The 26,965-nt window shown below is 43.8% G+C and overlaps 1 protein-coding gene across 7 annotated transcripts in view; it reads right to left on the bottom strand.

The window, feature by feature from the left end:
• The window catches only part of FOXP1 (forkhead box P1), a 442,485-nt gene that overhangs the window by 361,894 nt on the left and 53,626 nt on the right, over positions 1-26,965 (bottom strand). The window lies entirely within an intron of this gene.

The following is a 26,965-nucleotide window of genomic DNA, read 5'->3' as shown; positions in this document are numbered from 1 at the left end:
CAGATGCTTCATTCTGTGCCCTTATGCAATCTTACTCTAGATCACGATATGCTGTTACCATGCTTATTTACCTTCATTTTAAAATATCTGCATTTCAAACAGGTTTCCAACTTTAAATGCCTTAAAAAATGTATACTGCTCACTTTTCAGGAGGTCACTTAACTGAGATGCATACACATTTCGCATTAAAGACGATGAATAAATAAATGCCTCTTAAGAGGTCCACAATCAAGCTACCTTATTATCCACTTTAAAAGAAACAAACAAACAAACAAGGAAGACGTCTTGTCTGTGATACTATTCTTCTGGTTCACATCTAAAACCGAGAAGTTGAAAAATCATTCTGTATCTTTAAGTCTTTAAATATTTTAAATTTGGCTAAAATCATGTGTCTATGCAGAGAGAGGGGGGAGAGAGAGAGAGAGAGAGAGAGGGAGGGAGAGGGAGAGGGAGACAGACAGACAGACACACAGAGGGAAAAAGGCACTTTCAAAGATTCAAGTCATATTTTAAATTTGAAAATATTGCTCATTTTCAAGTGGCACATTCACACCCCAGAAGACTGTTGCTCTTTATCTGACACCCATATACAACGCAAATCCCACAGACCAGCCGATCGGACATATTTAATATAAGCCAAATAAGAGAAAACTACAAGTTGCTTCAGCACATACTGTTGGTTTCTGGAGTCAAGTGGCTCCATATCCACTGCCCTTGTAAGCTCTGCCAAATTTGATTTTAAGCTTCCTGGAGTTAAAGACGGTTTATGCAGTATTAACACAAGATCTCTGCACACATTTCCCCAGTTATTACATCGACTTTTATCCAAAATTACAATTCTGAGCGGCAGAGAAAGCTTCCCTTGCACCCAGGAGGAAAGATGGACAATACATCTTCATTTCGGCTGCAATATGTGCGAGACTGACACGCTTCTTGTTTTGCTGTAGAGCTGTGACTCACTTTGTTCCCTTTAACTTAGAGGAGATGTGATAAACTGGGGTCTAAAAGTTACAAGCCTGTGTACAAAGCAGGTTTTACCTTATCAGGCTTCACACATGCAGGTTTCTCATTAAAAGTACAATGGCTTTTGTTCCACGTTGAGGTGAGAGGGGGAGGAAGGGAACGCACGCCAGGGTGGGATGCATTGCCCACGCTAAGGAAAAACCTACGTCCTTGCAAGAAGCTTCTGGGCCGGTAGGAGAAGTAGATGCAACTGCATGCGGACCATGGAGAGCAAGTGTCTGACACCAGCCCACACGCGCCCCAATCTCTGCAGGCAGTCTCAGGGAGACGAGTGGGATCCCCTGCAGAACATGGTCTTATCTGGCACAAAGAAAAGACATCGCTATTTGGCTCGCTACTGAGCACTAACCGCCTCAGGGTTTTGTTAGATCATATAAGAGCAGAGCCAAGGCTTTAGGAAACCCAGACTTCTCCTTCCAGCAGAACTGAATTAAATCTGCATTGTTCAGATCTGAGCAGGCACCTGAAGGAGAGCAGGATTTACCGCGCGGCACTTAGTTAGGCTGACTGCTTAGATCAAGGAGGTTCTGTGGCTGCGTTATGCAGAAAAAACCGACGGGAAGATGAAAGCGGGCTTCTGCAGCCTCCCAATCTGCGATGGCCGCTGAGCACTGTCCTGAGAACCGCACGTAAAAGGCATGCCCGCAAACGCGCTACAACTACCGCTGCGGTGATTTTCAGGTTCCCGAGTACTACCCTTCTACAGCACTCGAGTAATGGTCATTAGCCAATATCACAATCCTGTGTAGCCTAATCCTCTAAATCCAGTGGAGTTTGGCACAGCATCCAGCTTTCCGCTGCAAGGAAGCTCAAACAGAGCTAGTCAGGAATCCTTATTCTCACTTCTCATAAGCACTGACCCTGCTTTTCAGAAGAATGCACTGCAGCTCCCTGACATTAAGAAGGCCTCTTCATAACACAGAAACATCACTATCTCATATTGACAGTTTTTGACTCGAATACTCCACCTTAAGAATTGAAAAAATAATAGAGTTAGGTCTCTCTGAACCAGCATGTAAACATTTGCTACATAAAATCAGGAGACACTTTGCTAATGTTCTACTGTATAAGTAAAAGTCTCATTAAAATAAGCCTGACCCATAACAGCAATGTGAATTTTATTAGCGAGGCAACTGAATTTCTCCGATTTTTTTATTGTTAAAAATAAGGAAAGCAAGATTACCTATTTCACTCCAGCTGTAATCCGATCACAATGTTTATATGCGCCCATCACAGAGCCATATAAATTAAGTCCCAAGGAGTACTCAAGAAAATAAAATATGGTTAACTTCAAACAACACCTTCAGTCCAACTCCTGAAAATCCTTGGCACTTCTTGTAACACGCTTTGGTACACTGGAGGCTGAAAAACAGCCCGATTACGGGGCCAACCTTGCATTTTTGGGGAAAACTCCAAGGACAAATATGACGCTCTGTGGAAAAGGATAACTACAGGAACGAAGCCCGACACACCCATCTGGGACTTTTAAACACCAAGAGACACTTCTGCATGTGTGCCTTTGTGGGAATTCCCTAGCGGGACAGGCAGGCAGAGGAAGACACCCATACCCCATACATGAAACGTGTACTGCACAACGCCAACTAACAGCCCCTGATAGCAAAGAGGCACATTCGCATCCTGCAGTTTAGTCAAGAACTGGATATTTTTTGAGGATTTCAGTGCCAGCTGCTAACATAAGGATGGAGGTCCCAGAAATGGGGACAGGAGTAGGAGAATCAAATGCCTCAAGTAAAACCTGCCACAGCTAAAATGATTACTAAATCATACATGGCACCTCCATGGACACAAAACCTCACACCGCAAAGCCATTTGGAACAAGTCAACAGCCAAGTTTATAGCTTTTCTACACGGACGGCTTTGGATTACAGTAGGAAAGTAGAGGATAAAGATAAAATTGTACTTGTTAGAGCAGAAAGAACCCTTCAAATTGCACCAGCCAAGTGCCCCCGTCCTTTCACGGCCCGACATCCCAGTCAGCGCTGGAGCTATCTGGGTGCCTTGCTCCTACGTCTTGGTCTGGAATAACTCATCGCACACATCTGGTACTCGGCTCCACTGCACAGCGACTAGGTGGGGTTGGGCCTTGTGCCACAGAGATTAGTAAGGTAAAACAAATCCACTTCAAACACTTTCTAACTGATGGGGACAAATCTGATGCAAAGCAGGAGGGAATTACATTTGCTCTTTAAGGGCTCCATGATTCCCAATTTGTGCTGTTTTATCTTGTTGGGCACAGCTTAGCATTAGCAGTGGGCAACTATGTTATTAATAAAAAATTAAATTTACCTGAAGCGCGCTCATTTGGATCTTAGGGTTCAAGCCCGACCTGACTCAAGAAAAAAGCTAGTTAGTTCGCAGGACAGTTATAAAGAGTGACAAGAGGTCCTGCTATCATTGTTTTAGACCCTTAAACTAGGCAACACAGGTTAACTGGGAAAAGACACAGCCAATTGGATTTAATTTTTCAACAAAATCTTTGGTCAGCAGGAAATACCAGAAAATGGTTTTGAGATGCTAGCTGCAAATTCAAAAAATGTTAAGCCAGCTTTGCTACCTTTAGCAGTGAACTATAAAGTTAATCATATAGTTTTGGGGGTCCTTAATGCGGACCAGATGAAACCACACCGCATGAAAATAAAAAACACGTTCTAGCTGGTGGGCTGGTTTGAATTTTACTTCATTGGATAAATATGGAAGATAAAGTTACCACGAAGGTTTGATTCTGAGTAAACTGTGAAACAATTAACATGAGAGTTAAAAAGCTGTGATTTCAGCCGCACAACTTTTAGCAATGGGATTGCATACTGATTTTTAAATCCTGTACAGAAACATAGTGGGATCGGAAGGGAAACTGTCACCTTGAAACTTTCATAAAAGCACAAGACGGTTCAAGTGCCAGACCCAAGCTCAAGCTCCCATATCCATTTGTTTTGTTTTTACAATCACATTTTCCTGGGTTTTGTAAATGATTTTTTTCTGCTGCTTTGGTATAAATCACACAAACGAGAGGGGAACGGGACGACAAAGGGGACAGACTGAAATTGATTAGACACAAAGTGTTACTTACAAGGTAAATAAACTAAGCAAAAGCTTTAATCTCTTTTAGTTTGAACATTTATTTACTTGTTCTGATCTGAGCAACATAAAAGAGGGCCTCTCCCAGGCCCTAGGCGCAGTTACCGTCAATTAGAGTACAATTCCATAAACAATCAAACTATTACAAAAGGAGTAGCGCATCCCCACCTACACACTCACACCAGTCAGAAAAAAAAATTACAACAAACAAGCACATCCTACTCCTTGAATTCCCAAAGGAAACTCCACCCTAACTGCCTCTATTGCAAATAAGGGCTGAGCAAAGTGCTTGCAAGGTTAACCAGCGCTCAGAGGTGTTACTGCCAACACAAGTAAAAATATCAGGCACCGGGGTGAGGACAGCACGCCTTTAACGTGCAACTCTTTTCCAAAACGGCCCTCTTCTGCAGCCCATCCATTCCCCGTTTCAGGAGTGCCAAGGGTAGCCAGATCTAAATAAAGACAACAACACACTGAATGACCATAGCTGTCCTTCTAGCAGTCTATGTGGACTTCACTTTGGATATTTCCGAAAGCTTACGGCACACGTTTGCACTGGGCTCCTGGAGTTCTTGAGCCCCGACTACCATAAACCTTGTGCTGATGGCCCCCCAGTGCCAGCGGGAAGCACCAGACATAGCCCCAAACTAGTAACGAGTGCCTTTCCTTACACTATATTGAGTGCATCTACACTCGCAATTAGGTTGAAACAATAAACTCCAGAGCAGTTTGCACTGGAGTTAACTGCTCCTGGGCTTAGCATCTACACATACACCCAGAACAGCAACATTTTGAGCTGGGGCAGAGTATTCCCAGGCTGGCAAGGGCACAGAGTGGGGGAGGATGCAGCCCAATTGGGCAGCAGAGAGCCTGGCAGGAGCCTGGGGTTTGGCCCCGACTGGCTGGGCTGGCTGGGTATAATTTGCGCCTGGTGGTCACCACTCTACTCGTGCCTGATCCCACTTAATGACTCTGCCCTAAGATAGTACTGTAGTACTGTATAGTACATAGTTTTCTGTACCCTAACACTGGCATGTGTGTAGACTGTAACATTTTACGGTGACGCTAATTAGTCTACTCCGCAGTAAAGTGCATGTGTAGATGCACCCAGTCTGGCCCATACTTTGTACTCATAATGCAAGTGTCCTCAAGCCAAAGGCTGCACACTCATTTGTACCTCTGCAATCCCAATGAAATCAAAAGGTTTCTGCAGCTATAACTGAAGGCAGAATCTGCTCCTCTCCAATCATTTTGGGGTAGTAAAATTGAAACTGAACCTTTAAAAATCTTCCAGCTGAAATTCTTACCCAGCCCCACACGAATGTGATAACTAAACACATGCCGATTAGTTTTATGCTAGGCAGAGGGACTCCAAGTGCTTCAAGTTAAGCACGTTTAAGCCCCTTGCCAAATCAAACCAACACCAGCAGCCTACAAAAGCAGTCTGACGTGCACGTGTTATTCAGATATACTGTATAAATTGGGGCGTTTTGAAGTGCAGAATCGTTTTTCACTATAGGCAGTGGTAGCCCCCATCCGGTGCAACTTTTCTTCTATCATGGTCAAACTCTTTGCCCAGAAACAAAACCACAACAGTATGGAAAATTCAACAGTCACCTGGGAGGTAACGTGTTAAACCAGAGAGCAAATAATGCCTATAAAATTGTGAAATCAAAGAAAGGTTTTAATCCTGCTTTAAGTGCAAATCACAACACAAACTCAACTATGAATCCACTGGGAGACCTCTATAAGAAGTATTGATCCTAGCGAGGCTCCTTTTCAATGCATATTCGATATTCAAGGAAGAAGTAATGTGATTTATAAATAGTATTTTACCAAATTACTTATTTACCCTAATAATAACACTTTGCAATTCCTTTGTGCCTTCCTAGCCACAAATGTAACTTTCACCAAACAGCAACTCCTTAAAAGATGTTTGTCAACTTCTGTCATTCACAGATACACAACAATGACAAATCTATATCTCTCTAATGAGATGCACAACCAAGAAAGTTGTCATCATCCAAGCTATTGCTGTTGTGACATATATTTCATTTTCTTCAATGCATAACAGGGGAGCTATTTAATCCAACCGTCCAAGCAATGTCCAAATAAGCATTAATAATGCTGTGAATAACTGATCATAACTAGATGGTTTTCACCAAGATAAAGGTTTTTCCCTCCCTTTCTAAAAATATCCTCAGAGACAGAAAAAATAGAAACCAAAGTTAAATCTACTGACTGCTGCATAAAGCACCAAGTAGGTCTGCAAATAGAGAGTGGCACTACCACCAAAGCCATCCTCAGGTTCTGTATTTCAGGGCTATATCAACAGACTGGAGCTGCATGGCAGGCAGAATGGAGGGCTGGTAGCGCAGCCATTAACATGTACCATACTCCCCATTTTTTCAAAATATATGGTAGCTTCTGTTTTACAGACACGTACAAATTAATGTCTAATACCAGCTGCACAATACAAAGACATCTGTGTTTACCAAAGTGATCATTATTACATAATGTACATTTTTTACACCATTTAACGAATAACTTTAGCTCTGATGAACATGGTTATTTCCATGATAGATATTTTAAAAAAATGCATAGCTGCTAACTTGCGCCAAATAAGAAAACAAGGCACTGCCCGCAAAAGATCCAGATTTGAACTCAATGGTACAGATAGTGTAAGGATCTCTATGAAAGTTTTAAAAATATACTCAAGGTATTTGTTTCAAGTTACCCTTGTGATCCAAAGTGTCTTGAATCAAAGCTTTTAATCCCACCATTATTGAAATATTTTCCCTCCTTCACTTATAGAAAACGATATAAAACACTGCAGAGAGATGCAAATAAAAGCAGTGCGTGATGTGCTGTGGATTCAGAGTCTAACTAAATCTCATCCATGCTCTTCGCTCCCTTCCATGTGCTACTTCCTCCCAGGAGGAGTAGGCTTGCCATAGCAGTACTTCCCACTAAAAACTCAATGCTCAAGGAGATGACAGAAAAGTCTCGAAAAGCTGGAATGAAGGCATAAGAACAGGAAGAGATCCACCATCAAGGATTTCCAACAAACTCAGAAACCTCAATGATAGAAGTTGACCATTTTGCCCCATCTCCACTAATCAGATTTCGGCACCCACGTGAAGTCCTAGAAGCCCAGATGGGCGATCTACTGCATACGGACCAGATCCAGCGTGCCACGCGATTTCCTCTGGCTCCCCAAGCCCAGGGATTTGGCAATAGTGAGAGTCTGCAGTGTTAAGATGGCAACCAGCTTGCATGCATGTTAGTGGCCACTGCAGACCAAGCTGCATTATTTCAGCTCACTCCTCCAGAAAGGTTGCTTGAGTTTTGCCCTAGAGCATCTCATGGAGCTCTGCACAAGTCAGGTAGGTCTGTTTGCAGGACTGGGCCTTCATTACAGCATTGCCCCAGTGGAGATTTCCACCACTGCTAGTCCTATGAGGGCGCACCCCACTTCACGTATATGTACAAAAACAAGCTCTTTATTTCCAAAGAGCTTTTGATCAGCGGGTTCAAACTTGAGAGCTAGAGGCCCTCAGCCACTTGCATGGACCTCAACAGGGTGACCGCAGGGCAAGAAGGAAGGAAGGACAATAAAAGCCAGGAGAAAGGAGAAAACTTGGCTGGGGGGCTCTCTTATTTACAAAGGCACCTGCTCACACCGGTACGTGTGTTACTGCTTTGACCGCTGCGCAAGAGAGAGAACGAGAAGCCATAGTGCAGGCGGGGAGGCTAGCAAAGGGCAGCACGCAGAAAGCTGAGCAGCTCCGTCACAAGCTGAGAGAAGCGGGTTTTGAGGAGGGATATGAAGGAGGCAGGAGAGGACACATGGCTCACAGGAAGGTGGCAGCTGTTCTACGCGCAGGGAGCAGCAAGCAAACCAGCGCGGCATCAGAACGAAAAACTCAGCCCCAAGCAGGGCAGAGCAAATGCTGCGGCTGAACGTCTGGCAATGATAAGATTACGGTGTTTTTATTTAGAGTGTTATCAGTTTACATGCCATATTACAAACCCAGCACAACTGTATTGACGGCCTGTCGATATTAACAGGAGTGTCTAATGTTATATCAATACTAATCTAACTTGTGCCGTTATCTGCAGGAAGCTCCTGAAAATATAGAAGAACAAAAGTGAGAAAGTCAAAGCAGCAACATCACACAGAGAGATAAGCTGGGTGCTATTGGCTTCCTCATCCTTCGATAGCCGCGTGTCGTTGGGTACGATATATGGTTGGTTTGTTTTTTAACTCTTCCCAAGTCTTTGCCGTACCCTCCCTCTAACCTGCTGAAACTTCCCTTTTCAGAATGTCTTCATAGACCAGTATTTTCCCCAAAACGGGAATAACCCGGCCCTCAGAACCAAGGGCGTCAGCCGCATCAGGCAGCACCGGTTATGGAGTCGACAGCATGGATGAATTTGTATTTCTGTTGTAAGGGCAACTCACAGAGAAGACTTCCTGGACCAGTGACCTGACCTCAGATGCGACAGAAGAGCCACTTGGAAGGACTATTTTTGACTTTGTACACAATAAATACTTTTCAGGATTTGTTAAATGCTGAAGCAAATATTTTTGAATTTCTTATTTTGCACTTTTTGACCCGCCCAGCATAGAGGGCCGTAATACACATCAGGATGTCCTAGCATTGAGGATTCTGGTTACGTGAAGATCTCGGAGGACGTTCAGGACCCTCATACCTTCCAGGTGCAAGTTTTCTACAAGAAAGGACTTCATACACTCCATGGCACTAAGCATCACCCAATGATAGCATGGTTTCCATAGTAACTATCATCATGCTTTAAAGGTGGAGAAACAGAGGGAGGCCCGTATAGATGAAAGGTCAAAGCTGAACAAAATGAATTGAACTAATTATGGGAATATTCATTATTAATACTATTAAAATGTCCTATTCTTCATTTTTCCGTGGTCATAGGATGAGCTGCATCTATTGAGAAATGCCATCTAAGAGCTGCACCACTCCGAGACTCACGTTAAAATGGCAATAGTGGCTCAGATGGTTGGGAGCCTCACTGCAGACACTACAAACTGTTGCCAGGAAAGGTATGTGTGGTGGGGGTGAGGCGGAAAACTTACTCCATTTAAAATTTAGTAGGTGATGTATGGCTCTTAAACGGTGAAGGGTATGTGGGATGAAGGGGAAGTTATAAGTCCAGAAGTTGCCTTACCTCCTTGTAAGCCATGATGTAGCATCAGCGTAGACCGACAGGTGGATCTTCTCCATCCGTCAGTCAGAGAAAGGAGCCAAGCGGGATGAAAGATTTTCAATCCCCATTTCCTAATACCGCCCAGGAACGATGCCACCTCCCCTTTGGACTGGCCACTGCCGGCTGGCTGAGACATGAGCCGGGCACACCCTCTGTCCCCATACTAGCTTTGAGCATCCAGTTAAAAGGCTACAAAAATAACTTCAGAAATTGGGTTTGATTAAAAGCAGATAAAACGATTATTTGAAATGGTCAAGAATTGTTCCATTTGGAATTTCAAAAATTTGAAATTCTGACTTCTCCCCCCCCTTGTCAGAAAGCCTTACTTCTGTGACTGACGCAGCTAGCTACCTGACACATTTTCTACCCTGGAGTTACTATTTCTGGTTTTACATCAAATTTCCACACGCACAAAATTCTACCTTTGAATACATCTTTTCTTCTGAACACGCCTGCTTCAGTCACATGGGTTACTGTTAATTGGTGGCTGTGAAGAAGTTATGTCTGTCAAGTTGTTTCCCCAGAGCCCTCGAACGAGACTAGGAGAAGGCAGAGAGCTAAGGAGAGCTGCGCGTGGCCTTTTAAACAATGGGGAGATGCAACAGTAAACTCACAGTTCGAGGCCATCGGGTCTGGAGCCAAAGAAAGTAGACTGAGAGAAAGAGGCACAAAACAGCAAAAGAGCATCAGGCGAGAGATGCGGGGGGGGGGGGGGAACAGTTTCTTTGGGAACTTAATCCAAGAGGAGCATAATAAATTAGAAAAGGATAAGAATAAAAATTAAATGTTATTGGATAAGGATTAGATTAAGCGAGGCAGCTCCATAGCAGGAAATGAGGATTGTTTGTTAGCTCAAAGAGAAGCAGAGAAAAATCGGAAAGAAATGAGGAGAGACGGGGTTGCCACTGAATCTGCAAAATTAAGAAAACAAATTAAAGCAAGCCCCTTAGGATGGAGAGCAGGTTTAACTCATCAGGGCAGCCCTCGCTGCACTGGCGAGCGGTGCCCAGGGGGATGCACGGAGGAGTACACCTCTTTGGCTGCCCCTGGCCAGGTGAAGTTCACCTTTGTGGGTTATAGGTCCAGAGCCAGCTGGGAGAATTTATACTTGCATTAAGAACATTCCCCAAGAGAAGCCACTCACGGTCCTCCCTCTTCAATACACGAATCTGGATGATTAAATCAGTTGCATGTTTAAGATCCCAATTCTTGTCACTCCCGTTCTTTGTTGCTACTCGCCTCTTGTTTCTACAACACCGTCGGAGCTACCTCCTCCTTTCCACAGCCACTTCCCAACCTTTATCCTCCACCCACTACGAATACGTATGCATCTAACATTCACTCAGTCGCTGCCATTTCCCTTTTGCTTCTGGGGACATTTGCTCCAACCCTGGTCTTCCACTCCTCGTTACCTCGCTCGCGCACACCCATCTAGCCTCGCACCCATTGCTGCTAGGACAGGAGAACAAGGCAGCCCTGCAAACAGAGTTGAGCGGAAGTCACAGCTCATCACCTGCTTAACCAGTACCAGACAGCAGTGATTTGTAGGCATCCTGGCAGATTTTTTTCTCTTTGAGAGAGAGTGAGGCATGAGCTTAAGGTGTTGTTGATGGATGAAGATGAAGATGAAGCGATGCAAAGGTTTTAAGGCAGAATTGATCGTCTAGCCTGGCCTAAACTGATCAAACTGCCGTTGATAGATGATGGACACATGGCAGGTGAATGAATACGGTTTGAAAAGCTGAAGTTCATATTAAGCAAAGTCTTTGCTTTGTGAGAGGCTCTCCACTTCCTGCCAGAGTTTATCATAAAGCAGAATACCTGGAAATGCAATTACATTTAGTTTTTATAATAAAGTCATATGGTCACTGGTAGGACATGTTAGAAGGTGCATTTTATTGTTTTTCATTATGTAATTGTGTGCTTCATTGCTTTTCGGCTGGTTCTTCTTGTTGTGGGAGGCAGCATTACTAAGGAAAACCATTTCCCGGGGGACAACATAGGGGCTGGCCATTGTTTTCTTACAGAATGAAGCCAATTCATTCTGGCTTCATTTGAATGCAGAGCCCCCCCCAGACAGAGCGTGCTATTCTTGATAAATAACTGGTAGTTCACCATCAGAGCTACAGCAAATTCCATCCATAAGTTCCAGCAACACACACTGCTAATTATAAAATGAAACCTCAGTAAATAGTTTAAGAAAACAAAAATGTTCAATGCAGTGGTGGTGTGACTGCTTAAAAGGAGGTACATGGCTGTTATAAAGCAAAATGCCCTCGTTGTATTTTAGTCTTTTCTCCACAGCTATTCAACATTTCCTTCTCGGGTAGGATGAAGCGTGCCCAGATACACAAGAACCGCACAAAATTTTTGCTATGCTACAGGCAAAGCAGGTGCTGCCCAAGGTGCCTCAGAAATGTTTGCATGCTACTGGGGGTGGGTTTCCAAACACCTAATGTAATCAGGGGCCAACTAAAGCTGGCAGATGGCAAGAACTAGGCTTCAAGTGGTCAAGATGCTCTTGGCACATAGTGGCACTGCACTGGACCCCTCCCTTCCCACTCAGCTTGCAAACTTACCATCATCTTCCGACAGTGTGGGCACTGTGAGAATAAAATGCTACGCTGAAGAGAATAAAATGCAAGCATGTGAGATCTCTACTGAAAAATCCACTGACTTAATATAAGCACAGAAAGAGGAACCTCCTCTCTGCAATGCATTTTTCTCTGCTTCCTCCAATGTCAAAATCGAAGTCATTTTACTAAGGCCAGCGTGCAACCACAAACTCCTGGAAGATCAATTCAGGCTCAACGTTAGGAAAAACTTCTTCACAGTCAGGGTGTCCAGACTGTGAAATAGGCTCCCTCCAGAAGTGGTGCAATCACCTACTCTGGATATCTTCAAAAGGAGACTAGACAGTCACCTTGCCAAGGTCACCTGGCTCCCAGTTATCTTTCCTGCTTGGTGCTGGGGGCTGGACCGATGATCTTCCAAGGTCCCTTCTGGCCTTACAATCTATGAATCTATGACCCTACAGTCACTACTAGGAGATTTCACCCAGAAATGGGAAGTAAAGAGCAAATTTTGCATGAAAAGCCTAATCTAAAGCTAAATTAAGTCTGCAGTAGTAACAGCAACGCAACACTGGCAAGCAGAGAAAAGAGTTGGACTCAAAGATATATAGCCTAGGAGCTGAAACACTGGCCAGTCCTATGAAGCTGTACACTGCACATAGTTCAACCTAGAGCAGAGCAGAGAGGACAGGATGGTTGTACAATACCGGATACTGCACTATCCCTGGAGGTCCAACCACCTTGGATAAAGGTTGAGGAGGAAAGTACCATTCCCTTCCTAGCACCTAGAACAGAAGTTAGTTCCTTTTATCTTTGCTTTGTCTCCCAGGTCTGCAAGCACAAGGGCATGAGGCAACGATGAGCCTGTAACAGAAGAGTGGATACAGAAATGGCAATTATCACAACTAGTTTTAGAGATGAGAACTTCTCCTATTAAAAGTTTGCTCACTTGGTTATTATAGATGTTTCAGTTTCAATCCATGACAACAAACATCACGCTAATAAATCAAGGCACATAAAATGTACTGTACGCAGCTTGCTTTTTGTTTAGTATTCACCCAAAGCATTACAGCTTTTATTTTAACTGCAGGGTAGATATATTCATTTATCAGACCTAGTCCTTAAAACCTGCCCCCAGTGATCATTTTCCCACCACTTGCCTGTTAACATAGGTTTTAATGGAATGGATCTGTTGTTCTGTTAAGAATGAGTTTTGCTGGGTTTCTCTATTAAAACAGGATTCCATGTTCGCGTGGAAACCTTATTTCTCACTAAACCCTTGGTTCCTGGTGTCAAAAAGCACATGTAAAACATAAGGTGAAGGTCAATTTGTCATCCTAGCCTATTCCACCCTCCAGGTGAGAGCACAGTCTCTTTTCTGCACTCTGTTCAGAAGCTGGCAACAAGTGCCAGTAATATAAAATAGGCTTATGCTTCCCCACTTAGGAGTTTTGCATTGGAAAGAGCAAGTGGTGACCCCTCCAGCAGTTGCTCCCCAACATCCTCATCACAGGGGATGGTTCCAGTTTCCTCTTCAGTTTGTCCAGCCCTTAAAACACCTAGCAAAGAGCACATCCAAGTTCAGGATTGAAATCCCAAGGAGATGGCCTCACGTTACCATCAGACAGCCCCAGCTCACCAGGCTCCTAAAGTGTATGTAAAAAAAAAAAAAAAAGAATCCTATTTCTATTGAATTTGTCTCTACACAAGTGCATCCCTAATGAACCCCTGTAAAAGTTAAAACTTACATTCAGTAATCATATGCAATTGAAACATCATAAAATGAGAAGTCAAGAACTGTATGTGGGCTGCAATGACTTGTCTTATTGTATTCATTCCCTTAATAAATATATCTTAAAATAACCTCACAGTCACACATTTGCAATATAATATAAAAATAACATTGGATTCAAATTATTAAATAGGTAATTTAATAGAACCAAATCTGAATGTAGAATGCTGTGCAACTTTATGCTATAGGAATATGATGATTTTAGCCAACATTACTATTTTTCTTTTTTGCATTATCTTTGCGTTTATAATAGTACAACATCCACATAACCTTGACACTGAAGTCACCTTAGTAACAAACAAGTGTAACGTTCACATATAATTGAAATCCCAATAGGATATTTGATTCAAGTAAAACAAAAAGATTTTTCCCCCTACTCAGCTGCCTTTTCTTAGCTGCACATCTACAGAATAAAAGGATTTAAATAGATATATTTGTACAGGATAAAATACACAAAGTTGAAGCACTTAATTTTAATTTAACACAAAATGGAAACAAATATAACACCTTTTGAAAGGCAGTAGGCTAAAAAGAGAAGTGAATTATTTAAGTTCTGAATCAACACAGCTTGGCGAATTCACACCGTCAAGTCAGGGCCAAAATTTAAACCAGCCTTAAAATTGATAGAAAGCAATTGTAATCACGCAAACACCGTGCTTGCAATGCAGAAGACGCCAAGCATTTATTCTCAGTGCCAGCCCATCGCAGGGCTTGCTGAGCCCCTTCGTTAGTGCTGGGGTGGGGGGGGGAGTCAGAGCCCCTCACCACGCATGCACGGAGTAGGTGCCAGTTACGACTTTTCGGTGCACTAGAATTTTAAACAAGTCACAAAACTAATAGGAACTGCCAGACAACCCAGAACAACAGCCCATCTAGGCCAGTATCCCATCGCCAGTAGCACCAGAACCAGATGCTTAAGAGGAAAACATAAGAAACCCACACAGCAGACTGTTATGAACTAACCCGAGGGTGGAAGAGGTTTCTGTTTAACCACTTCAGTTAGAGGTTGGCTTTGACTCCAGAAGGAGGATTTATACCCTACCTTCTTAAAAAAGGAGTCCCATGTAATATAGCTGCAGATGTTCATTACCCCCCCAGACACATGCAGTCCTGTTGTTCAGTCCCACCCTCCGCTTGGGATAAGCAGTGGCAAGGAGCTCCACAGATACATTATTCAATAGTAACTGGGGAGGGGTTAATATCTCCCTTGATGACTTTTAGCAACTGCCACCTTTTACAGCTTTATTGAAGGTCCCTCAGCCCCTGCATGATTAGAAGAACAGCTAATAGTACCCAGGTTACCTCTTCTACAGCGTCCCGTGGTTTATATACCTCAAGCCTCATCTTGACCATCAGCTCTCAAAAACTAGACTGACCATACGTTTTGCAACCTTTCTTTCAATGGAATGGACTCTGGACCAGTCTTTTTTGTTGTCAGTCTCTGCACCCCTGCAATGGCAGTTATGACTATAAAAGTGATGGTCTGAAATCCTGCCATCTCACCAATCTGCATAATGGCACCGTAGATTTTTCTCTTCCCTTCCTGATACATGTCAACATTTTCTTTGCCTCTTCTTTTTGACCACAACCACAGACTGAGCAGAGGTTTCCATTGAGCTGTAACACACTGGCACTCCTGTCCTTTTCCTGAGGGGTTATATAGCTCACTGAGAACTCAGCAAACATCTAGGAGTGTGCAGTCTGCATTTGGCAATGGGAGGGGGGGTTGTCTGCCAGCGTACTGCCCTGTTTGCCTAGCTTCTGTTAAGTCCCTCTGAAACGTGGTGGAACTAACTTCTTGCGAGATGCAACTACACCAGGAGAGAAAAGCAGAGGGAAGTCATATAGAACCAAGGGAAAAGGGCAAAGGAGGGCTACTCCTTCGAAAGATGCAAACCGTCTCCAAGATGATTGCCTCTGGGTAGATCATTAGGAAGGACTTTGTGAAAACAGGAGCCATCGATGCAACTGGGGATTCAAGAAGGCTTGAAGAGTTTCCACAAGCACAAGTAAGAACTTCCAAAAGCTGCTATGAAAATGAGAGATGACCATCCGGCTTTCTTCGGTATAGGCTGTGGCCTACAACTGGCACTACTCGGTCATCCTCGATGACCAACGTCCACTGAAGTTTTCAGCTAGGAGTGACTATTCTGCAGCTGCTCCGCATACCGAGCACCTTTGAGAGGTCTGTGCACGGAGCTGCTGCCGCAATCGAACCTGTTCTGCCAATGAAAACAAGGAGGTTATCGAAATGCGACTGGTTACAAGTTTTCGCAGTAATGTAAAAGTCTCCAACATGTGGCATGTAACGTAGCTGTTGCCATGGTAAATATTCATGTTTCGTGAAAAGTGTTAAATCTTGTATCAGAAGTTAAATCAGCTGCCAAGACACATTTTCACAAGTAGGGGAATTTTTGTCTTTTCAGAATGGAATGTTTTTCAGTTGACACTGATTTTTCCCTAAAATAAGCTCCCCAGAAAGAAAGCCAATCACACTTGAGGGAGTCCAAAAACTGAATTACTCCTTTTTTGAATCATCAACAAGTTGTGTGTATAAATGCTTTATAGCTCCTTAATAAATCAGTTAATCCTACATACATGAATATTTCAACAGCAACCTTAAATTAATGATCTCCATAGAAGCATTTGTGATATTTCAGATCCTAGCTGATGACACTTCAAGGAATAAATTCTCAAAACACAATGCGGGAGATTGGCCAATCTCAAAAGCATTTTGACTTTCTCTGGCCAAGTTTTCACAAATGTTAGGTTCAATCCTGACTTTACATATACAACCATGTGTGTCTTAGGCAAAGACAAAGACATGGCAGGCAGACAATGCAACTGGCATGCCTTTGCATTTTTATTCATTTCTTTAAAAATGAAACAACTTTCTTATGGTTTCAGAGGAAGAGTTACAATTCTAGCACAACTGGCTAAAAACCTGTATCTTTCTACTTAAAGACTGCTGTAGTGATAATAGTCTGAATTTCTTGCCACATCTATGAGCAAACGCACAAGTTTTTTAGCTATTAACCACTGTAGGTGTGTTACTTCAGTATGGTGTGTTTTCTCCATATCCAGCAAGTGAAGATATCCTTTTCAGTGAGAGAGGAATTAGTTCAAAACAAGTTAAAAAACTAATTGGAAAAAAAAAAAAAGAAGAAAAAAACATAACTGATTTCTTATTTAAGTAGTGTGATGCCAGAGTAACTCAACTGATAGCCATGGAGCATAGCAGAGTTTCCCCAAACAGTCACCTGCTCTGACTTTTTGCATCTGAAATTAAAGTACAGAACAGCAGCTTCCTTGCTACCTTCCCTGCATTGGGCATGGACACTTTGCAATTTCAGAGGCACCACACAGCACACCAGAAGGCTTGAAAACACCAGGCCAGAGCCTGAGAGGTCATAAATGTGCATAACCCTACCAAAGTCAAGAAACTGGGTCTGATGTACATGTGCTATTCCCCTGACCCTTTTTATTTAGCCATCATTATACCTCTCCACCTCTCCCTTCTTCCTCTTGGGCGAGTGCACGCTAACTTCTCTCTCAGTTATCACACCTAGCGAGGAACACACACACTCTTACCCCCACCTGCTTTTCCCTACCTATTTATCTCAGAGTATTGATGCTTAGCTCCCACTTGCACCTTTATTTCCAACTAGGGAATTCTTCAAATTATTCCTTCTGTCTGCTGAGGATGGGTCTACACTTGACTGACAGGGCCACATCCATCTGAAATATGCCCCAGCTCCTTGCCTACAGGTCATTAGAGCCCGTCCTCTGCTCATATTCGCTCTAGAGCTGGACTGTCCACACATTACCTGAAATCCACTTTAAGCACATTTTAGGTGACTTAGCCTTACGTCACTCCAGGGCGGGTTTCTCTCTGATCCGTGTAACCAAACTCATGTTCCACTGATGAGTGGACACTCCCCGCAGATGAACTGCCCAAGTTGCAGTCCTCCAGCATCCCAGGATGCAGTGTTCCCTCCCATTGTGTGCAGGGAAACTTTTCACCCCCGGGGGAAGATTCTGGCACCAAAACAGCTCACCCCGCCACCCTGCCCCCAGAGGTGTGACCTTCCCACCCCAGGGGAAGAACCCCATGCAAACCGCCTGCAGACCACATGCCAGCTACCCGGGTCACCAGGAATGGACAGAGCGAGGTCTGGTGGTGGTGGGACAGGGGGAATAAGACAGAGGGACCACACTAGGTCCCCATGAGCTACAGCTTCCTTCTTGGGGCAGGGACAGTGGCTCCCCTAAAAGCACCTCCCCTTACCAGTCCCACCTCCCAGCCACCCCAGGAAGCATGACCAGCACCCCCACACCCCAATCCCAAATGCCAGTTTACTGAAACATGAGACCTTCCTTAACCTACTTCCTCTTTATTTCTTTTTTAATTTTTGTTTTGTTTTGTTTCGTTTTATTCTTCAGTGGCTGGCTGACTTCATTTCACCTCCCCTTCCCCCAGGTCCATTTCCTTTCCACCTCCCGTTTCATTACCCACCCCCATGCCATTAACTCGCTCCCTCCCAGCCTCATGTCCCCCGCTCCACCTACAGCAGGGACAGGAGCCTGCCCTGGCTCACGAGCTTTCCTAGTGGCTCCTCACAGCTACAGCTCTTAGTCCAGCTCTGCTCACCAACCCTCCAGTGGCAAGGCACAGCTGTGCAGGTGGGGGGCAGGCAGAGAAGGTTTTTAGCTTTAAAATGCAACTGTACCAAACTCGAGGTAATATTAACAAGGCCCTGATCCCTTTCTTTACCTCCCAACCCTCTTCCTCACCACAACCAGTCCCCTGGAAGACACGCAGCCATTCAGTCACTGCTCGCTTTGACCTCATGCAACTCGAGGATCACATTTTGCTTTCCTCTCTTTCTAGTCCAGCTCAAAGATGCTCTCTGTGGGATTCCCAATACAAGGCGTTGCATCAACATGAACTCTGTGCAACGGTTTTCAGAACAGGCATTCACTAATGTCACAAACACAATTAAGGGAAAGCACTTGCAGCAACAGATGGAAATTACACAGAGAAAACAGAAAGCTTTTTACCTGCCAGGACCTGGGTTTAAGGTTCTAGGTTTCCCTTGGATCCAGAGAGGACATAAAACAGACCAATCAGAGCAGGAAGACTGACAGCAGTATGACACAGAGCAGGTTTGTGTCCGCTACGGCTTTTCCGTTTACTCTATAAGCTTAGATTCATTTTTTTCACATGAGTTTTGAGGCTGTTAGTCATATTATGATTTAAAATCCTAATTTTAAAAACACACAGAACAACATGGACAATTAAAAGCAGCTTTTTTACACATGCACAATAATGGGTCTTTCTCTTCAAAAAAAATAAATAAATATCTATATATATATATGCATATCTGTATTACCATCGTAATGCCTGCTGCAGAGTGACATGATATGATTGAGTATAATGGCTCCAGAGGAGGCATTATGGTCGATCAGTAAATAATACACTTTCGAAATTGTCTAACTACATATTTACACTTGTCAGCTCTCATACACTTCAGTGACAGAATTTAAAAGAAATCCTGTTAAAAACCCTAAGAACATCAAACCACAAAAACATTATACTAAAAGTAATGTTAAGGCTTGACTTAAAGCCACAAAAACATGGAAATTCCAGGTTAAGGCCAAATCTCTGAAAACGACACGGTCTTCCTGAGCATTTGTGGAAATCTCAGAAGAGTTAAGGAGAAAGGGATAAGGCACAAAGGGCCATGTGGTTATGATGATTGAAGACACACTTCGGGCATGTGGCAAAACACTGCATGGAGGTGTTTGTTCAGTCCTCTAATGATCACGAGCCATACATCAACAATTTAAAAAGAAAAAAAAAACTCCTCCTGCTGAATAGTTGAGTCAAACCTTGGCTTATGTTTGCTCAAGCTAAACTTTCCAATAAATTCAACACCAGCCTTGGTGTAGACCCATTCCTACCTCACGTTAAGTCCTTGCTAATCTTACTGGAAATTTAGCCCGAGTGACATGCGATAAAGCCAATGATCTCTTACAGGCTCAGTGGTGCTACGCTAGCTAGCACTATGTCCAAAAGGCACCTGGGGGTCATAGCCGACTACGGGGGAGGAGGGGAGCCAGCGGCCCCCAAAACCCCACGATCCAGAGCTAACAAATCTATTTTACGCCCCTCGGGGCAAAATGCCAAGGCGGGGACACTCACCATCCGCAGGTACGCACAGAAGAAAGCCAATGAGGCTGCCCAGCCCACTATAAAGGAGACGCCAGCAGCGACTCAGGAGGAGGGACTGGAAGGGAGTGGCGGCGGAGCGGATGCCGGCGGGAGCGCCCGAGCGCGGACGCAAGTAGCCTGGCGGTGCGGGAGGACCTTTTGGGGTCAGGGTAATCCCCAACAGGGTTCGGGATCCGGGAAGGAACCGGCCCACGCCGGACACCGACTGTTTTGAGCCAGCTAGAGCAGCTCAACCCGGTAGGAGCCAGCAGACCGTACTTGCTCTAATAGAAGGGCACTTACAGAGGGTAAAAGTGCCCCAACTGAGATTGAGAGGGGCCAGTGGACCCCGTAAGCCCCTCGAGCGAGCTGAGGAGTTAAACGAAGGCTCGGAAGAGAGTACTAGCCCCACAGCGGACAGGGAAGGACCAGGGAGGCTCGCGAAAGGCCCAAGCGGCCCCAAGCTCCAGGGAATCCCTGGCTGTCAGTATTAAGTTGTTTCCTTATCTTTCGGTTTATGGACCCCAGGCAGGATACCCTGATAAGGGGGCTGACCAGATTGTTGCTCACGTTATGGAGGTACAGGCGAGGGCATAGGGGTGGAGGAGCCCTCGACAACGTGGGACCCCTAGGACCCAGGAGTCTCGCCTTCAGACTGACACGCGCCGGATTATCAACACTGAACCAGGAGATCATCGAAGTCGTGGCAGGCGGTCTGGAAGCGTTCAGCCTACAAAGGAGCGGTTCCCGGTGGATTACCCAGAGGACGGTCCCAACACGGGGAGGTGGAGGTTACGGCAAGAACCAACGACATCGGATCCATCCCCCTACACCGACCATAAAATGAATATGAGCCACCAGTCCGATGCTACAGTCAGCAGAACAAACAATACGCTGGCGTGCATCACCAAATGCATCTCAAGCAAAACTAAGGAAGCTATTCTCCTGCTCTACTTGGCATTGGGGAGGCCACAGCTGGAGGACTGCGTCCAGTTCTGGGTGCCACTCTTCAAGAAGGATGTGGAGAAACTCGAGAGAGTCCAGAGAAGAGCCGCTTTCCTGCCTTCTGACCTAAAGCTTTCATTCATTCATCCTGATGAGTAAGGGGGAAGCAGATAATCTATTTTAATGACTTCTCTCAGCTTAGTCTTCTGGAAGATTCACTACAGCTGCCAAAGCTTAGGTTAAAAACGTGTTGGTCCAAAGGGAACTGGTAGCAATTGAATGTCAGGAGGCTCACTCCTCTAGCATCCGCAGCTACTTAACAAGACTGCTAACAAGACTGCTAGACTCCCTAACACAAGAAGAACAAAGGACCCACTCGATAGGTGCTGTCTCCTTCTGGATGCGCGCGGTGTTCTTGTCACAAGCCACTTGGCTGACCCCAATGTAAGGAGGAAAATCTTTAAGAAATCCTGAAGACGGACACCTTGTTCAGAGCAGAAACAGGCTGCAAAATTTGCTTTGTGCAATATGACTGACAGCTTCTGGCAGTCTGGAAAGTTGTAGCATGACATTTCTTGGGGAGGTACCACTGGGAGAGCGGTAAAGGAAGACATTTACTGCCAGAGCGCTGGCCTGTTCTCACAATGGAAGAGAACAGACCCTGTCCGGGGTTGGGAAAGCCTGCTGGAAAGATGCACTCTTAAGAGAAGCTGATTTCAGGACTCCACCTTCCATGTCTATCTAGCAGGCATCTTCTATGCCTGTAAGTCCAGCTGGAAGGTGACTACTTACTGTGAACTTCTACTCCCCCAAGGCTGCCAGGCATGGCCCTCTCTCCGCATGTTGTATGGATGCGCAGCAACGATAACAGTGATTTACCTCTGATTTTACTTCATGAAGAGTGGCCATCCAGCAAGCTCTCCAAGCTGGCAGTTTGCTATTACACAGCCTAGTCACCAGGTGGCAGGGAAGCTAGCTTGCATTAAGCAAACAATCTTACAAAACGTGACCTGGAGCAAACACACGAAACCAGTATGCCTGGCACCCAACTACAGCTTCCTTGCTGAACGGCACGGTTAGCCCAGAACGGTGTGATCTACACAAGCATAATGCTGTGCGCTGTATGTTTGCTTCTCTCTTAGTACAAAGTCAATTTACTCCATGCAAAACTGCTGAGGACAGGGGACTTTCTTCCAGTAGGATTTCATTCTTTACAAGGAACTTCAGAGTAGCAGCAGTGATGCCCAATAGACCTATGCATGCCATTTTGCCCCCACTGGATGAAGCTCAAGTAGCAGTCAAGGTGCTGGAGATGCCTGCCTGCAGGCCATGGTGTTACTTCATGCTCGGTAACTTTTCTTTTCACCTTCACAAAGGCTAAAACCCCATTTTTCAAAGTAAGCACTTAACTCCAGCTAAGACGGATAGCTCAGGAATCTGCACTGGCAAGAGAAAGCACCTCACTTGTTACAGGGCAGAGAATTTTTCCAATGCCGGGGCAAAGAAATACGAGTACTTGCCTTGCTTACGCCTTCTGCCATTTCACTCATGACAATGGAAAAGAAACAATAAAAAGCTAATAGAAAGATACTAAACAAGTTTAGGAATTAAGCTCGTAAAATGCATTCTCTGGTGGCCTAAGCTGCCCTGAATTTTAACATCAGGAGGACAGATAATTAATTGCAGCTCTCAGCTGTGCACCTCTGCACCGGGCTGATTTGTCTGCTTGTCTACAGACTACCACCCATGTCCACCAATGGGAACACAGTTGTTTCTGAACCCAGTAGACTGCAAGGGTTTTCAAAACATTCATATTTCAGTCTGAAGCTCCAAAACTGTAAAATGATTGCATCCTTCGGCAACTAACGGACGTTGTGTGTGCAATAAAAATGTCCTGTCACTTCCAGTCTAGAATCTCAGTTACTGAACCAACACAGCGAGCACATGAACAACTTCATCTTTACAACAAAAATTCAAATATATTTTATGCAAACATGGAAGTTTAGAATGGTACATGACGGTTGCTGTGCCACTCCTGATCGTTTTGCCTGTGATCCAGTAACATACTTCAGTATATGTCTAACTTGAAATATCTGTAGTCCTGGTGTTGTCAACAAGGTTCCTAATTAACTTTCATTCAAGCATGTACATAAAGATCTTCCTACACTCTGGTCTCAGTCAAGGGTTGCACAGGTAAAATCCTGCTCACCACTTCCATTTTACTACTTTTTGCATGTAGCTGTGCACAAAATAATTTTATTATTAGGAGGCTTAAGTCATGTGCTGCTGCACCATTGTGAAATCTATATTCAATTTTATAAATATGAACCACTGAGAAATGCCACAAATTTAGCTAGTCTGAAGATCTACAAGAGATTTTTCATTTTAAGTGTGGAAAGATTTCCATACTTAAAAAGGCGTGAAATTCCCCTTTCTTCTAATGATGAGAAATGCCCCCTGATGCCCCATCTCCTCCAGGACATGGCCACAGTAGAAAATAATTTTCACAACTAATATGTATACAGAAGAAAATGGCTAATATCATCCAATGAATTTACATCCACCTACATGGTATAAACATATCTCGATAAACTGTCACCTTCAGCAGAATTCATTAAACTAATGTTGCATCTTCCTTGTTAAATGTAATTTTTTTAATTGAAATTTAATCTTACTATATTATTCGGTAGATTTTTAATTGACATTTGTAGTAATTAATTGGTAAGCATTACAGCTTTGTCTGAAGAATTTAAAACTAAATTTGACATAGAGATTGGCCAGCCACTGCTGTGAGCTGCCTGCTGGGAGCATTTCATCATCCTCCCAGCCCCTCCTGCTGATCATAGGTGGGAGATGATGGTCTCTTTCTTACAGTCATGAATTACATTACTAATGTATTCCATTACCACCACGCAAATGTCATGTTAATTTCTGATCATCATCAAGTCAGACAATGGTTTCCACACTGGCAACTAGCCAATTAGCTATGTGGAAAAATATTCAGCCAATTATATAACTTGAATTAGGTTAAGGACTCAAGAGAAAGCAAAATAAATGCTTTGAAAATACTTCTGAGATAAAATATAAGTTGACACTGTCTTCATGTGCTATACCCAATGTTATACAATCTGATAGGCAGCTGCCAACATTCATAACTGTTTATTAAATCTAGCCTCTCTTTATGGTGGCAGCTAAGATCTGTATTTTTACCAATATTAGGTTCATTGTGTTATGAAAAAAGACCAAAATACTTAGGATCATTCACACCAGCTTATAAAACACATTATGTAGTATATTAAATTGTTAAAATTACTTTTCCCCCCAAGTAGAAAGTTTCATGGGTAGAAAGTTTGAGCAAAACAAAGTCTTTCTTGAGCCACTGATGTTTTATAACAGGGAGGGAGACAGAAAGCACTTTTGTCCTCAAAATGCACAGTGTCAGGATGAAGCCCACCAGCCAACTGGTCATCCCTCATTCTTCACGGGAAGGAATCGGGCTCAATTTCTGCCTTAGCAGCTCGCACCCAAACTCACTTACGGGGTTTTATGCTAACATAATTCTGCTGAAGTCAGTGGATTTACTCCCAATAGACACTTGTGTGAAGACTAGCATCAGGCCTAGACTAGTGTTTCCCAACCATAAAAGCCAGGTTGTTGCCGACCGCCCTCCAGAGAACTACGAATTAGTTTAGCTAGGCCCAAATGACGTTTAATCTAATTTTTTTTTCTTTTAGAATAACTGTAGCTACCATATAGTGTATTTTATAAGAGAAAGGAGGACCCAGCCTAACCCCAAGGATGCTAAGCAGATGAGCAGATTAACAGCAGGTGCATAACTATTATATCAGCCCAGGATATGTAGCACTGAATGGCACTGGCAAAGCTGGGTGCTGAATCCCAGTTTGAAGCCCTGTATCATTACTGTGATTTCTTCCGTTCTTAAATCAATTTATTGTGCAAGCCTGCTTTTCTCCAGTTCAGGCAAGTAGACAGCACCAATTCCTCACTTCTAAAAGTCTGTAACACTGAGCAATTTGTTAGAACCTTTTGCCAATCTTTCATCTCATTTTCTTACATGTTGCAATGAGGCAATTCACTGTTCTGGCTGCTTGCCCTAGATGACCTTTGCCTGCCATAAAAAGGGTTCACAGGTCGACTCCACGCTTTAAAATAACACTCTTTTCTCTTTTAAAGGCCGTAAGTATTCAGTCAACACAATTAGCGGGAACCACATTTGGTTACTCAATCAGCTGGAAACTTCTAAAACCTACATGGCTGTGAACAAATCATTGACATCATCACGAAGACTCAAGTAGGGAAAACAGCGATGAAGGTGGACCTCACTCCAGCAGAAAAAGGTCACTTTTCCATGCTGTCCTCAAGTGGGAGAGAAGCAGGGTAGCCAGCAAGCAAATCACTTAAACACAAGCCTCGCTAGAATCAATTGCTGGGAACTTACCAACTGCTAGAAGAGTTATGGTGGAGAAGAGTTAGAGATATATGCCAGAAGAAAAGCGGCTGGATAAAGATACAGGTTAAAATGTAGATACATCTACCAGTGCCATGTGGGGCTAAATGTTCCTTTCCAACAGATTTTTTTTTAAAAGCGTTTAGAGAACCGAATACATTTGAGAGACTTAAAAATGACTACACAAAACATCGTTTTAATCAGTGAATAAAAGCAACTGAGCTTACGAGCGAAACAAGCTCATCTTTCTGTCCAGCCGGATGCTTGCAGAAGTTCGGTCAGCCTGAAATGCTTAACCGTGAAGCTACTGACGGAACAGACCACTAGCACATTTGATCCCTATTCAGGGGTCCAGTCACCCATAGATCTGTACCTTCATAATTCAACCTCTTTGGGCAAGGGGACACTTTAAAGTGCCCTTTTCTTCTGTGTGTTTTCTGCTCTTAAGCAATATCAAGCCCCATTATCAGCAGCGCCACCAGGTTATCATGGTACCATATGCCGAGTCCGTGCCATGCTCAGCGAGGCCTCAGTTTTCAATAAGGACTTGTTCAGCAGGGCTCTGCAACTCCACACATTCTTCACGTAGGGTTATTTTAGGAATTTTAAGTAAAAAATCTCAAGCTGAGGGGTAAGGCATATTCCATATAGCTATAAAAGGTCGGTTTTTTCCCTGTCTTAATTGGGAAGAAGTCATTATAAATAGTCAGCACCATCACTAAAGCCGACTGATCAGTCCGTGGTGGAGCACCATGAATCTGTCTTGCTCTGTATGCATCATAAAAGGAGGACTGGAAATCACCCCGCACGCCTGGATCTCAGTCACATTAGCAGGCTGATCATTCTGATATAAAGGAATTAGTAGGAACCCCACTCTTTTCTCTCTCTCTCTCTCTCTTTCACGCGCGCACACGCACTTTGAGCTGCCATATGGGTTTATTCAACTGTTTACTACACCAGTCGGTAAAAATTGAGTAGTTATTATAATCTTTGCTAAATGACATGGTAATTATGCTACCTCTGGAAAAAGAAAAAAAAATGGAACCTTTTAGAAAAAAAAAAAATCACAATTCACTGATGTGTGAATTTCTGTGTTTTTATAATCTTTGAATGGAAATAGGTTTCCTAATACACAGAGGGATATTATTAAACGTGTGCCAGAAACCCAAATTTATTTTCAAAAAACATTTTATGCTCCCATCACCTATGCGATTTAATTACTTGCATTTCCTAGTCTTAAAGCTTTCTTACTCCTCTCTCGTCATTTCCCTGTAAATAAAAGGAATCCTTTTGTTGTAGCCTTTTAGTATTTTAATAAATGAATAAACATTTTCCCAACCCCATTTAACAGATTAGAAACCGGAGGTAGGACAAGGCATGGGAGTTAGTGATACCTGCTTGTGATCCTGGTTTGTCAAGGGGCGCTGGAGCCCTCTCCCCTGGCCAGTGGGATTCACAGGCATCGAGCAGGGGGAGGAATTCAGCCTACTGGTTGCTGCCCCACCTGCTAGCCATTGCACAGAGTTGGTCCCGAATCGGGGTGAACAGATTTGCTCACTGGTTATAGCTAAGTGGTCACATTGGTGACCATCTATAACAGCAACGGGGGC

The sequence above is a fragment of the Crocodylus porosus genome, unplaced genomic scaffold (assembly GCF_001723895.1).
Source record: "Crocodylus porosus isolate Cpor-Errol unplaced genomic scaffold, CroPor_comp1, whole genome shotgun sequence".
In the NCBI taxonomy this organism is placed as follows: Eukaryota; Metazoa; Chordata; order Crocodylia; family Crocodylidae; genus Crocodylus; species Crocodylus porosus.
This window is presented reverse-complemented; position numbering and strand designations above follow the sequence as displayed.